At 41.7% G+C, this 14,787-nt stretch overlaps 1 protein-coding gene across 1 annotated transcript in view; it reads right to left on the bottom strand.

Annotated features, from left to right (window-relative positions):
• Positions 1-12,084, bottom strand: part of PLEKHA1 (pleckstrin homology domain containing A1) — a 90,386-nt gene extending 78,302 nt beyond the window's left edge. The window contains exon 1 of the mRNA XM_019502944.1: positions 12,022-12,084. The gene's annotated coding sequence lies outside the window, so the exon portion shown is untranslated. The remainder of the gene's footprint in view (positions 1-12,021) is intronic.
• Positions 12,085-14,787: the final 2,703 nt, after the last annotated feature.

The raw sequence follows: 14,787 nt of genomic DNA, 5'->3' as shown, positions 1-14,787 counted from the left end.
ACTTGTCAAGGGGCCGGGCTATCCTTGCAGCTGACAATAGCTCAGCAAAACTCATTAAGCAGCCCTCCAGCAGAAATAAATACCTGCCCTTGGTATAAGATGTTCTGGAATATTAAAAGAATCATATTTTAAAGCCTCAGCTTCATGCATCCAATATTCCATTTCAACCACATTCAGTAAAAGGTGTTGAACTGAATATCCTCATTAAAAAAGTGTCCATAAATCCAGTTAGCCTTGAGAAACTGGATGTTCTTACTACAGAAATAAAGAAGTCTCATGAATTTCTGCCTTTAAAAGCCATGATTAGGAACTTGAAAATGTAATACGTCAAAGCACACAAGACCTCTGCTAGACACTGAAGGAGCAGAGAGAAGAAAGGAATATATTCTGCTTCTTAACTTCTGACTATATCCACTGACGGTTTTGAATACAACGTGCTAAGCCCTCCAACTAGAAGAGTGGAGAGCACTGGACATATGCAACTATGCCAGCTCATAGGCTGCACCAAATACCTCACTAGCTACTATTAAGCGTTTTTCCCACTTCTACTCATACAGGCCACTTGGACTCCAAGGCCGCATCCACATGTGCATGGACGTTTGGTTCCCTGGGGAGAGCTAGCAGCAGCGTACCTTGTGCCGCCGCTAATTGAACCTGGGGAACGCCTGTGCCATGTGCCCTCCGGTGCATGGCAAGTTACTCCAGTTGGGGTAAGGGAGACTGGGGCCAGCACTGGGCTGATCCTACCAGCCTTACCTAGCGGCCTCCTGGGACTGCAGCAGCAGTGATCCTGCTACACACAGCCTGGCCAGCAGCTGGAACATGGCTCCCAGCCAGCCAGGCTCCAGTTTTGAGTGGTGCATGCTACCCCCACATGTGCCGCTCCACTTTCTTTTTCTGTAGGGTTTTGTTTTTTGAACCCTGGATATGCAGGGGGCAAAAAAAAACAAACAACCCCCACACTGCTCCCTTGCAGCACAGAGAACAACTGAACATGCAGTACATGGCACCACAGACATGTCTGCAGCACCACATACAGCACAGCTGCATTTGTCTGGATGTAGCCCAAGTGGTCAGTACTAAGAGAACTTTTTCCAGTACAAACAATAAAAAGTCAACACATTTCTATGAGAGAAGAGGCTCCCCCCTTCTGGCTCCTGCCACAATCACTGCTGCCTGCCTGGGTGGGCATCTGGACCCACCATGCACTCTGAGTAAGAACCTGCACAAGGGGTACAGGCACAACAGCAGGTGGAGGATTCAGGACACTTGACTCTACCTCCTGCTCCCCTACCACTATTTCCCCACTGCAGCAGTGTGGGGGAGGGACAAAGGATAAATTTAAGACAATCCTCCAATAATTTGATTCTATGCATAGAAAATTCTAATAAATTTATCATTTTTTCCAGGTAAAGAATCTAATTATGAGGGAGAGGGAACGTCATCTTTAATTCAGAGTTGTCCTGGGTATGAATAAATATTATATAAGAACCCAGGCCTCCAAGAACAGAAAAAGTTCAGCGCCACTAGCATTACTTGCTTAAATTGTACTTTAACACTAATTCTTGGACAAGAATGCCGAGAGGGTGAAGCACCTCTAGTAATAATGTTAAGCATCTGTTTTTGCTTCAAACCAGCTCACAGTACAGAAACAGTACTTCCTGTACTGATGAATAAATCCTTATGGGGAGAGGGAAAAAGAGATCTAAATTGAAATTATTCTATCCCTACTGTGCTTCCCAAATATATCTGACCTGCCTATACTGCCTGGCAGAAGTTTTCTGAAGGATACTAAAGAGAGCATTTTCCTTCCTGTTCAATAAGCTCCAAAGAGTCAAATAGTTCCTATTTCTCCTATACAGCACTGATTTTCCAAGCCTTGCAGGATTCAACCTTATCTTTGGGATTCATGTATAGTTAATCTATTGCAATACAAGATAAGGTATACCACCACCAATAATGTGAACTGCACCAATTTGCGTGCATCTTCATTCAGCATAAACTGTGCAAGGATTTTGCTTTGTGATCTCAGTTTGTGACATACAGAAGGTAGATTAAAATTTCTTAGGAGTGATACTAGCTAGGAAAAAGCGTGCATTCAGAGGACTAGCACGTTTGATTAAACACATCAACTATTAGACTCGAAGTTCCTGAAGCCTTTATGACCTTACCAATGACTCTGGATATTCAGTTTGCAAGAATATTCCATTTATTCCTTACAGGTGCCAACTTTGTCACTCCATATGCATTTCGTCAGTTTCAGATTGGATTATTATAATTTTATCTAGACCTAGATAGGAATTCCAGAAACAAATTACAGTTGGCACATAAAGGAATAGCTCCCATCATAAGTGAGATGTTTCTTAACCTATTTTGGTTTTTCATGTAATATTTCACATTTTTACTGCTAATGTACAATTCCCTTATTGAAACAGGCAGGTGCTAGCTCAAAACTTAACTCTCATTCAGTAACTAACCAACAGCATTTATTAATATCTGGTTCACTTAAGAAAATCCAGTCCTATTCATCTGTATTTAGAGAAAAATTCTTTACAATAGGAAGCCAAACCCATCACATTTTCCCTTCATATTAAATTAGAATACCTGGTCCACTCACCTCTTTATCATTGCCTTGACTCTTTGAAAAAAACACAAACAACAATGCCTCATCCACTAAGCCAGAAGCCAACAGCTAAACTAAGCAGAAGAATAATTTGGCTGTTCCATATAAGAAACACTAAGTGTAAATTAAGGCACAGACACAAGTGCAGCTCCCCAGTCTAACTCATGGCGCTTTACAGAAAGTGTCACAAGCTAGACTGAACCTCCCGACCCAACAGATGTTAGCTGTCACACTGGGAATTGACCTCCAATTTGGAGCCAATTCAGGGAGCCAATTCAGGCTATGTCTCTGCAGCCTATTTTCCCCTAGCTCCACCCCTTCCTCTCCCAGCCCCCAGTGCTGTCTCTAAGGATGGGAGGGGGAGACAGCAGGGGAGGGAGGTCTGGTCTAGGGTTTCTCCAGCCTACGCGAGAGAGTAGATTGGAGCCCCCTACTCTGAGGGGCTCCAATCCACCCACCCCACCCTCCAGCGCTGGCTGGGCAACTCCCAAAACAAGCTCCCTCCCTCCCTTCCCATTCTGAAAACATCACTGGGAGCAGTGCTGAGGTGCATCAGCTGAGCCCTACACCTGGCGCACACAGACACGTTAATGAAGGCATTCTGCTTTGGAGAACCTTCATCTGAACCCTCATGGAATGAGGATTCAGAATGTCACAGGATCAGGCCCTTTTAAAGTGCTCTGCAGCCATGCACTTGTGTTAGACCATGACTGCAGAGCATTTTCAGAGGCCAGATCAGGCAAAAATTGTCATTTCTGTGCCTATTGCCCTGATGCTACAATATGACACTCCAGAAATGTCTATCAATAGCTCATGAATGTGGCAGTGTTTAAAACAACTGCCACACATAAAACAGTCTCTACCCAAAAGGCTTAAAATACATAAAGGAAATAAGACAGACAGGCGTGTGCACACGCACACTGGGTGTGATTAGACAGATGTTTTACACAGTTAAGAGGATTTTAGAAGTTTCCTGGAGAAGACCTAGGCAGCTCAAAAGGCATGATGAGACAACAGCACATGAAAGACAAACAAGGTACAAAGAGGGATATTTGGAAGATAAAATAAGGGGAAACAGGAAAGAAGAGAAGAAATGTGCCAAGGTATTTTGAAAGCTTCTAAAGTTCTACAGTTAAAACAGAGTTTGGAAGTTGTATTATTAAATCAGTGTTGGAGAGAAGCTAACAAGAACATAAAATACTGTCTTGGAAGTCAAGAGTTTATAACAGGGAACAAATGAAATTAGTGACAATAAAGAGGAAGAAATAAAATGGAAGCAAGGATGAGGAACAGACAGGTGATGAAGCAAGTAAGCACAGTTTTAAAAATAATGGGGGAAAAGAAAATGAATTAGATATATTAATTTTTAAATTAAATTAAAGTTTTGTAAATTAAAAAGATTATATTAAAATTCATACTTCCTAACAGTTGTAATGCCTCTAGTGGTAAGATTCTAATTTTTAAATTTTAGAAAAGTGCTGATGCAAAATCCAAGATACTGAAGAACTAAGGCACTGATATTGTAAATACTTAAACAACTATATAACTTTATTCACTGATGTCAATGGGACTATTAACAAGCTTAACGTTAAAGTACATGTATATGCATATTAAAGTGCATGCCTCTATGACTGAAAAAAGCTATGCATTTATCCAAACTTGATGTAAGCTATGCCTGTTAAGCACATGGCATTGACCATACTGGTGTATTAGTAGCTTCGGAAAATGAAACTTCATGTCATAAGCACCCAACCCAGCCAAGCTGAGCTCCAATGGTCTAGTCTAACACCGACACCAGGGATAACCAATTTGCACCACATGCGCCACAAGCTGGGCTGAGAAGCTGCCTGTGCCACCTGTCAGACAGGGAGAGTACTGGCAGCGCAGTGGCAGATAGGGCAGGGAGCAGAAAGCAGAGCAGCAGACAACACAGGGGAAGAAGACTGAAGTGGAACTCAAGAGCAGGGGGTGGTGCAAGAGGGGGAAGAAAGTGGGGTAGGGCTAATGTGTGGCATGCCTGCCAAAAAGGTTGGTCGAGCCAAGTTAGCCTTTTCCTAGGACATATCTTAACCCACCTCCAGTTTCAAATACAAACTTTCATTTCTACCCAGAAGAACTTTTACAATCTTTTCTCCAATGCCTGATGAAGGGTGTTTGTGCCTGAAGGCTTGCAATTAAAGATTTTTGTTTTTTGCAAAAATCTTGTTGGTCTAATAAAAGATATCATCTCTATTACAAGTCCTGCCTTTAGTACAGATGAGGCAAATTAATTTAAGAATGCTCCAGCTGGGACAGAACCTCAGCTGTTCCAACAGAACACGGGCCTCCTCCGAGCTCTGGCTGCCTTCATGTTACTATCACCTCAGATACCCGCAAATACCAAAGCACTGAGATACAAACAGAGCCTGCATTAATACACCTTTAAGTCTTGGGTGAGTAATAGACAGGACTGGCTCCCTCATGTTATTTGGATCAGTCCACACTCAATTAGTATATGCCAGTCCCTTTTTAACACATGCTGGAGAAAAGGTATCCCAGTTCCCTTAAATCAAAACCATACTTTCAAACTTCACTCTTGTTTTCAGCTTCACTCTTGTCTGCACCTCCCATAAATTTGCAAGTCAATTTCCTTCTCTTAGGTGTCAATGAGAAAAGCAACATTTCATGTAAAGTAAAAAGAAAGAAACACTCAGAAGATAATACACATATTTTGTTTAGTCCAGTGGTGCTCAACCGACAGCCCACAGGCCAGACCTGGCCCCAGCATGGGGGATCAGCAGCAAACAGCTCCATCTGGCATGTGCCCTTCCCTGGCTTAATCCATGCCACTCTTCCCCTCTCCCAACAATCCCTCCTTCTGACACTGGCAGCCACCACTCCCATCTTTCTCCCTCTCCTACCAGACGGAGTGGTGGCCCGCAGTGCAGACGTAATCACCCAGCCCACGACTCTAAAACGCTGAACTCCCCCTAGACTAGTCTGATACTGCACTGATTAGATAAATACCTAATCTGTTACAAGGTATAAACAGACTACGATGGCAAAGTGATCTGTGTTTAAATTGAATTAGCTTGAAAAAGTCTCAAAAGAACAAGTAGGGTAAATTTTTTTTGGCCCTATCCACAGGCCAATAAATAGAAACATTGTTTAACATACATAACAACTCTTAAATTTCCCTATTAAAATCTGGGATGATGCTATAGAATGCAGTGTTGAAAGGCAAAGGTTAAATTTACACTGGATTTTTTTTAAAAAGTGACATATCAATTGGAGGCAGAGACAAAATTCAGTTTACTATACATCTCATAGAATTGCTAAGGAATGCACCCAACTATCCTTAAAACTATACTTTAAATAATCATTGTTCATTCTTAAAACAAACATGACAAGCAACAGTTTAGCATATAATGTTGGAACATTTTGTCACTTGTCTGAAAATTTAAGACATTTTACTATCACATTTTCTTGAAGACTTAAGCATACACTGTGGGTATTTGAAAACTTACGTAGGCATGGACAACCCAGGTCAGTGGCTCTCAAACTTTTTAGACTCAAGCCACCTCACAAAAAATGCCAGCTTTTAAATCTTTGGGGGTTTTTTACTACATAATAATTGCTGTATTATTTTCCTGATGCAAAGAGCTGAGAAAGACCACAGCAGGAGATGCGGAAGCTCACTGCAGTAGTGTTGTGTAGCACAAAGCCTGATGCGATGCTACTGCTCAGTAGTAACAAGCTACTGCACAGTCAGCATCACCTAAAAGCTGTTCAGCAAACCATTAACTTTGGTTACTGCACAGACAGTGTCTCGTGTAGACGCAGCCACATATTCCTATTTGAAATCTCTGGGTTTATCTTGTGAATCAGGTCTGCATACTGAACAGTACTAAGTGTGTGGCACCCTACAGCACCCTTGGAAGGATCTCAAGGCACCCCAGGCCACCTCTGGTTGAGAATCAGTGGCTTGGCAGCAAGGTATGCGTACATTTGGTATGCAAATGAAACTTAAATTTCAGTTCAGTCAAAAGAATGCATTGTTCATTCTCAAAGTGATTTGTAAAGTCCCTAGACCATGCTTTCAGTGCATGTTAAAAGCTATACTTCCTTACATTCATATAGCACTATTTTTGAATGATTTCCAAAACATTTTATACACTTTATTACTTCAGCTACCTGGAAAATTTAGACTATTCCCCATGTATTCAGAAGTGGATGTGAACGTTTCTAAAAGATTACATATATACCCCATCACTTTTTTAGAACAGAATTGCAATTCTACTACAGGGGAGCAAAAAGTAGACATTTGCTGCTTTCTTCTTCCCTATCGTTTAAATCTCCATTCAGCTCTTTCCCCATCATCACCACCACCACCACCCTCCCTCCAGCTCTTGTGCTTTTCCCGGCTCTGCTTTCCCACCAACCATAACAACACCTGTCCAGAGCATCCCTTACCCCTCACAATTTAGTGTGCTTATATTGCTCCCATCACCATCTGATCATCTCAAAATTGATGTATTAATCATCAGTGCTCTGCCATATTTTCCCAACTCCAGACTAGCAAATGAAATCACTGAATCACCCTTGTTCTCCATGTAATCTCTCAAACTATTCCAGTTTTTTTTTCCAATTAAATTTACTTCTACCCTGAAAACTGCTTAAATCATTAAACACCATAAATGAACACCTGGCTGGGAATTCCCACATCAAATAACATCTTTTAAAAAGGGCGGCATTATACAGCTTAAATCCATACTCTCTCCACGACTAGAGAACACCTACACATTCTAGGTGCTTCGGCAACTCCCTTGAGGAAGAAAACAGTGCTTAGTGTTAAGACAATGAACCAAATTTCCTGACTTTAAAAATAATAAAGGTCCTGTTGCTTTACCTTGCACTAACAGGAAGGTCTTATTTTAAAATAGAGCAGTATATCAGTTAATATTTAAACATTTACAGAAACAGATAGTTTTCACCATATATCAAGAGTTTCTTAAGTCTAAAATATTTTTTTAAAGTTCTTCAAAGCCCTAATTTTAGAGATCTCTCTAAAAGTCAGAAAAATTGTTGGAAGTATCCCCTTTCCTAGTCCTCTTGTGGCAATTCTTTCCGAAACAAACAAAAAAAATGCACCACTTATAAAACTAAATTTGATTAAGAAACATACAGAAATGTTTACTCAGCACTTCAGTTTACATACGAAATAAACTTTTAAAGTTCACAATTATAACATGAACATTTTAAAACTAAATTCTGCCAATTTTGAAAGGACTGATAGCATCTCTGGAAATAGATGTGGGTATGTCAGAAATTAATGTAACAAAAAAACCCACATATGCATATTAAAACACAGAGTATTGTTAGCATCCTTGGAACCTAATAACTACATTTTAACTATTTACTCCATTTTGTATAATAATCATATCCTAACTGGGACATATCTGAACTACTATATCTATGGCACTAAATAGCCTGAATTATTCTGTGTATTCTCATGCATCTGTAAAATATCTGAGTACAAGTAATTATTTGGCTCCAAATCTGCTGAAACCTTTGTAAAGATCTTTTATTTTTATATTATGCTAATTATTCACCATACAAACAGTTTTACAGAAAAGATGCACTGTCTTGTATCACAAGCTACTATTAAAGTCAAACAGTGACAATCAGAGCATTATTTTGACAGACTGTTGGAATCAGAAAGAGTGCACACTTCCACAGGCTCAGAAGTCTCCCTGTTTGAAAAGTTTCCTTGTTTTAAAATTTACTGACCTTTCGAAAAACTCCTACTTTGTGTTTACTATTTCATACATTATAAGTTTTGCAAACCAAGGCTCCAACAACATGAAACAATACTTTAGAGATATCCATGGAATGTTTAGAATATATACACTTAGCTGTCAAATTGCAATATGCCTCTACTACTCGTTATTGTCATACTTCACATATGTAATGACCTTTTGCATGTTTAGGCAATGTCCTAAGTTTGCATGAATCTTTGTTATATAAGCAATCTATAAAAACTGCCCTGCCCACCCCCCTTATTATTCTTGTTGATATAGGCTCTTTCCTTTTGAACTAGGGGAAACCATAGCCTTTACCCTGTACTTGAGCATTTCCCACATAATTTTCCATCTCCTTTTCAATCTCTCTTTCTCCAATTAATTATTAAGCCTGGGCAGTTAAAAAACAAACAAACAAACAAACAACACTGCCTATCAAACTTTTTCCCCCCGTGGCATGACAGGGACACCAAAACTTTCCTTTTATTAGACAGAGAAAAGAAAAACCTACAATAAAACTTATTTGTTATCAAATAAAGTCATTTTGGACAAAGTAGCAATTTTTTCCCATGTTAAACATTTCTATCTATGGCATCACATATACTTGTTAATCCACTGCTACACACCCACCTACATACCATTAGGTCTTATTAATTTGCAACTTCCCCCTCTTCACAGAATTTATGCTGATAATTGTGAACGGGAGATAACACCACAACTGCAACAGAATAAAATCCTAACTTATAACAGGAAATAAAGTTTTAATAGGACAATTATTCTTCACAAATGACTTAACTGGGTAAAAAATTTCCCTATTCAAACATCCCTATGCTTGCAAAATAATACAGCGATCGTTAACAACTGCAAGTAAATTACAGCGGTCCATAAACAGTTTTGCTTAATCCCAAACAACCTCCTAACGCCAGGTCAACTGTTAGTTCAATACTGATAGACATGGTATAGTTAACTGCACAAAGTGAAGTCTCAGTGCATGATCTCAATCTGTTTCTCAGAGGACTCTTCCCCCCGGCCAATTGCTGACACACCTAAATGCTGCTAAGAAGTATATACCTTTTTTTGGTTGTAAGTCACTGTCCATTTTTTAAACTACTATTGATACAGTGATGTAACACTGGAGGAGTTTAAGAAAAAGTTTATATTTTCCAATTTTAGGAATCTGACAAGCATTTCACATACATGCATATTCCAAGTCAGTTTTTTCATGGTACATGGATCTCTCTCAACAGGGGAGCAAAATGTTTCCAAAACTGGAAATGGTTTGGTTGCAGAACCATAAGAATTGGCACACATACACAGAAGCAAGTGGAATGAGCACCTACAGCTATTTTGAAGTCCATTCTTTTAAAATGACTAGATTTTAGGAATATTTCCTTAGAATTTGCCCTGTGTGACAGACTCATAAGAACAGTGGTACAGCTGAAAGAAAAATCCCTAAACCTTGTTTAACATTTTCTCTAGAGACAGTTAAAAACCATTTCAAAACAATGGAGTAAGGATAGGGAATGTTATGAAGTAGGGAAAATCAACTGAGACACACAGTAATAAGCTTTAAACTCCTAACTGCTGTAGAATATCTTAGGTGTTGTGTGGTAGTTTAAGAAAATCAACTAAGACCAATTTTATCTTTAGTCCTACAATAATGATTTGAAGCTTTGTGCTTCATCACGGTAAAGCACAGCTTAAGCCTATAAAAGGAAAGGAGATAAATCCTGCAGTTTCATGCTTTGTGACTTAATGGTACAAACATATTCCTGTCACCTTTGTGCCCAAAACTGTATGTCCATATATAACCGTTTTCTAACATAACATACTTCATTATGAGGAGAACGAGAGAAAGAACAGAAATGTCTCTCTCCAATTAAAAAGACGCTTAAGGTGAGCTTTGTCAATCTATAGAAAAATGTAACAACAATTGGACACGCAAATTGTTACCATTACACATGTATGGTCCTGTGGGCCTTCATATGCAACAGAACTATTGCAACTTTAACACCATTTTATTTCAAATGAAAGATACAACATTTGAGTTGTAACTTTTACTGCTAAAGACTATGGGGACTTAACAGATGAGGTAGGTTCTGGAGCAGCACGTTCCCCTCCCATTTTAAATCAGTCAAAAAAAGTTACATCTATCCACCATCTCATAAATTAAAAATTATTCTAAGGCAAGCAAAGCCTACTGGAAATGCCTACATTTTCATAAAGGACTCACACCTGTCAAGTTCTAAACAGAGGTTCCCAACTCCCTGGAGCCGCAGCCCACTACCAGGGTACGAAGGGTTGGCTGCTGGACCAAAAGTCCAGAAGTCTCAGAACCAGCATACTTAGGACCAGCAGCCAACCCTTTTTTATACAAAGTCCGATATATACCAAGTATAAAAGAGGATTGGCTGCTGGTCCGCAGTACACCGGTCGCTTCTGGTCTGCAGCATGCTGGTCCGCGGTTTGCCAGTCCACAGTCACTTCCAGTCTGCTGGTCCACGGTCTAAAAAGGCTGGGAACCACTTCTCTAAATAATCAGAAGTTGCCAACACGAGTATTTCTCCTCTCAAGTGTAGGTTTGGATAAGAAACAGACTCATCCTCACAATACTGTTGTCAAAGCCTAATAAAGCCAGTAACTCCTGAAGCCCCCAGTTCACTTGAACTGAAAAGTATCTGTTAAATAAATGCCGTTATACTAACCACGAATATTAGGTACACCTTCATGTATAAAACAAGTGACAACTCCAGCTTTTCTCTACCACTACCTGAACCTCAGCAGAACCACCAGTTTCAATGCAATCGTAAAACCAGAGACGCCGGCCTAGGAGGGAGCTCCAGAGGTCTTCTAGCCCAGTGGCTCTCAACTTTTTTTGTACCAGGACCCTTGCTAAACACAGTAATGTGCCTCCCACCCCCAGACCTCCAGTGTGTGGGGTGAGGGAGAGGAGTAGGGGCACGGGGAGCCCCAAGCATCCCTCACCAGCCTGCAAGGGAAAACCCAGTTCCCCACCTTTTTCTTCTTTAATGTTTTTAAGTTTCAAATTTTTAAAGTTTGTCCGCAACACTTTCGTATATTCTTCTAAAGTTTGACTTTTTAAAGTTTGTCCGCAAGCCTTTCATATATTCTTGCAACCCACTTTCGTGTCCCAACTCACAGGTGGCGAAACGCCGTTATGCCCAACCCCCTGCTTGAAGCAGGATCCTCCCTATCCAAACCCTCCCGAATCAACGGGAACCGAGCCCCTATGGCAGGTGCCCGCCAACCCCGACCTAACAGCCTGGCACAGCTCACACGGGGGCACCCCTCAACGCCCCGCTTTTGGGAAGGGCCGAGAGGCGTGTATGTGCCACTACCAGGGGCTCAGCACCCACGACACCAAAACACGGCACACGCCCCAGAGGGGGACAGTCGGGCTCATAAAAGCGATGGGATTTCCCTCAAGAGCCTGGCCCGCCTACGCCCCAGACCCACATGGCTACGACCTGCCCCCCTCCACATTGGGGATCTGCCCCCAGCAGGGCGGTGGGGCCCGCCCGACCACGTGCCCGGGAGACGAGGGACAGGTGCCCCAGGCCAGCCCCGGAGGCCCCCGCGCCGCGGCCCGGTACTCACTGCAGCGCAGCCCGCACCGGCCCCACCGCCGCCCCCGCGCGCTCGCGCCTCCTGGTCGCTCGTCTGTCGTTTTTTAAAAACAAACTTTATTCCTCTACCCGGCAGCGACACCAGCACGGCGTGCTCTGCGCAGGCGCCGCCGGCCCGCAGGCGCCGTGGGCTGAAAGCCTGGGTAGGCCTCGTGTCGCAAGGCACTCTGGGAGCTGTAGTCCGCAGGGGAGGGGGCTGGCGCGGGGCATGCTGGGACTGGTAGTGCCTGGGCGGGGAGGAGGCTGTGCAGGGAGCAGTGTGCGTATTGCTTACCTTGCGGGGAGGCGGAAGTGGGGTTTGCAAAAGGCACGGTCCATAAGAGGTATGGCAGACAAGCATATGGGAGTACATGTGCTCTTTTAGTAGGCAGCTCAAATAGTTGGGGGAGAAAAAACATTTCCAAGTTTTTGAGTTGTCTAATAAAAGAGCGGATATACACAAATAAACTTGTCTGCCTACGTCCTTAGACCAACGACTTATAGCGGTGGGGCTTTTTGTTTAATTCAGCACCGTACCTTGACTCCTGGCAGCCCCGGGGCGAACTTTTAGAACCCGGCCTGCCTTCGCCAGAGATAATGATAATCATTATTAAAAAATTACCATTTTCAGCCCCCGCCGGTTTGCCCATGCCTGTGTTCAGTCCTGATTTAACTGGGAATATTTGAGAGTCTGAAATCAAGCAGAAGGTAGAGGTAGATCTGCCCCTTACAGACTAACTCAAGCAGGTGGATAGGTACAGAGATATCTAGTACCTGGAGATCCTCTCTCGTGCTCGGCTCCTGCAAGCTCATCTTGTAGATATCTCTAATTCAGTTAGTGTAAACGGTGCAGATCCACTAGGGTGGCCGCTCGTCCGTTTTTATGGAGAACAGTGCAGTTTTCTGGTCCTCTGTCCTCTATTGATATGAAACAGGATGCCATTATGTCCTCTATTTTTCACTGCTCAGCACCCTCACCCCACCGCTGACACTGCTGCGGCGACCTGTGAGAGCTCCCCGCTCAGCCCATCACTGACACCACTGTGGCTGCCTGCGGGAGCTCCCAGCTCACCGCCGTCATGGCACCATCACCGCCGCCTGCGGGAGCTCGCCGTGACCCCCAGCCTCGGGAGGCACACAACGTTCGTGGTGGTGGGGACAGTTGCACTAAAGGCAACTGTCGTCTATTCTTGAAGTACCTTGATGGCCACCCTAAGATCTACCCTGGCTTCTATAAATATCAGAGCCCTTATTGTTCCCATTTTCAAGTAGTTTCCTAAAATTTTAAGATTCACGTGATCAGATTTTCAAGTCCTGCCTCTGCACATGTGGGGGCTAGACACTGACACTTGTGAAAATAAAACCTGAACTGAATGGCAGAATCCAGGGCTTTAAAATCAATAGAACTGATAACAGAGGGTGGCATTTAGCCTTCCTCATTCCTGTTATTTTAATGAACATATACGTTAACCAGATATATAATAAATGACAGTACCTGATCCAAAGAATTTACAATTTAAAAAACAGCAATAGTGCTAGTTTGCTAGATTTCTCCTTGCCTCACAACATCAATTCGTGTGGAGAGAGAAAGTTAATACTTCCCTGGGATGGGATCTTACCATTGGCAAAATATACTTCTCATAGTATAGTTGGCACCAATCATAGCTTAGATGATGACACTAAGAAAACTTTCTGTTTTTAACTTTCATGTTCTTTACTTGAAGCATAATCACCCTTGCAACACCTAGGTGAAGCACAGAAGTGGTAGCACACAAATGATAAGCATCTGCTTTTTATTTTGTAGCCACAGATGCAAGATGCTGATTAGAGTAAACAAAAGGTTATGTGCCCGCCCCTTGAAAGGATGTGGTAACAACTTGCTCTCATACTTATAATGCTAGATTATATTATTGGTCCCAATTTCCAGATGTAGAACTGGACCAAGAACTGAGAGACAAAATTTTCAGGGAGTCGGTGTCACAAGGAAAAGTCAGAGTCATTTCAAGAATCAAAATTAGAATTCAGGCTTTCAGGACTTTAGCCAGGGTACCATACTTATGCCGTCATGTCTGGCAGTCCTTTAGTAAATGATCCATTGTCTTGGATTCACAAAATAAAATAATTTAAATTTGTTATTTTTTCTTCAGAATACATTATATTTCAACAAGATTTAGTGATCCCATTTTACAAAACCATAATTTACCATTTTCTGCAAAATGAAACAAATTCCACAAAAATATGGAGTGCATTGTATGAAAATTTTGGTTCTAATCTGGCAATCGACTCCCTGTCTGCCAACCGAGATGCCTTTATGGGCCATATTTGCTTTTGTTGCTTCAAAACTGGTTCCAAATGTGCAGCTGTAAAGTAGGACATAGTATAAACATCCATACAAATATATTTTATTTTAATAATGGCAGTGCTATTTTTTTGTATTAACAACAAACCTGAAGTTTTTTAATGTCACTGACTGAGGAGCTCTCATTTCTCGGATATATAGGGAGGGGTCAGTAATTAAGGAATGATCAGCTCAAACAAGTGAAAATATAGAGACACTCTTTTTATGTTTCCTTCTGGGATGCTTAAGTTGTATCTGACATTACCTCAAAGCCTTTGGAAGCCACTTGACATCAGTGGTCTGAATAGCCAACAGCAATCATTTCCAGTAACAATTTTTAACTAGTTTTAATGATCAGCTCTTCTTCTAAGGACACAAATTTCTGCTGAAATATTGAATGTTTTTCCAAGTGGTAAGAGT

The sequence above is a fragment of the Gavialis gangeticus genome, unplaced genomic scaffold, assembly GCF_001723915.1.
Source record: "Gavialis gangeticus isolate Ggan-Ray unplaced genomic scaffold, GavGan_comp1, whole genome shotgun sequence".
Lineage (NCBI taxonomy): Eukaryota > Metazoa > Chordata > Crocodylia > Gavialidae > Gavialis > Gavialis gangeticus.
The sequence above is the reverse complement of the archived record's forward strand: the minus strand, read 5'-3'. Positions and strand labels throughout refer to the sequence as shown.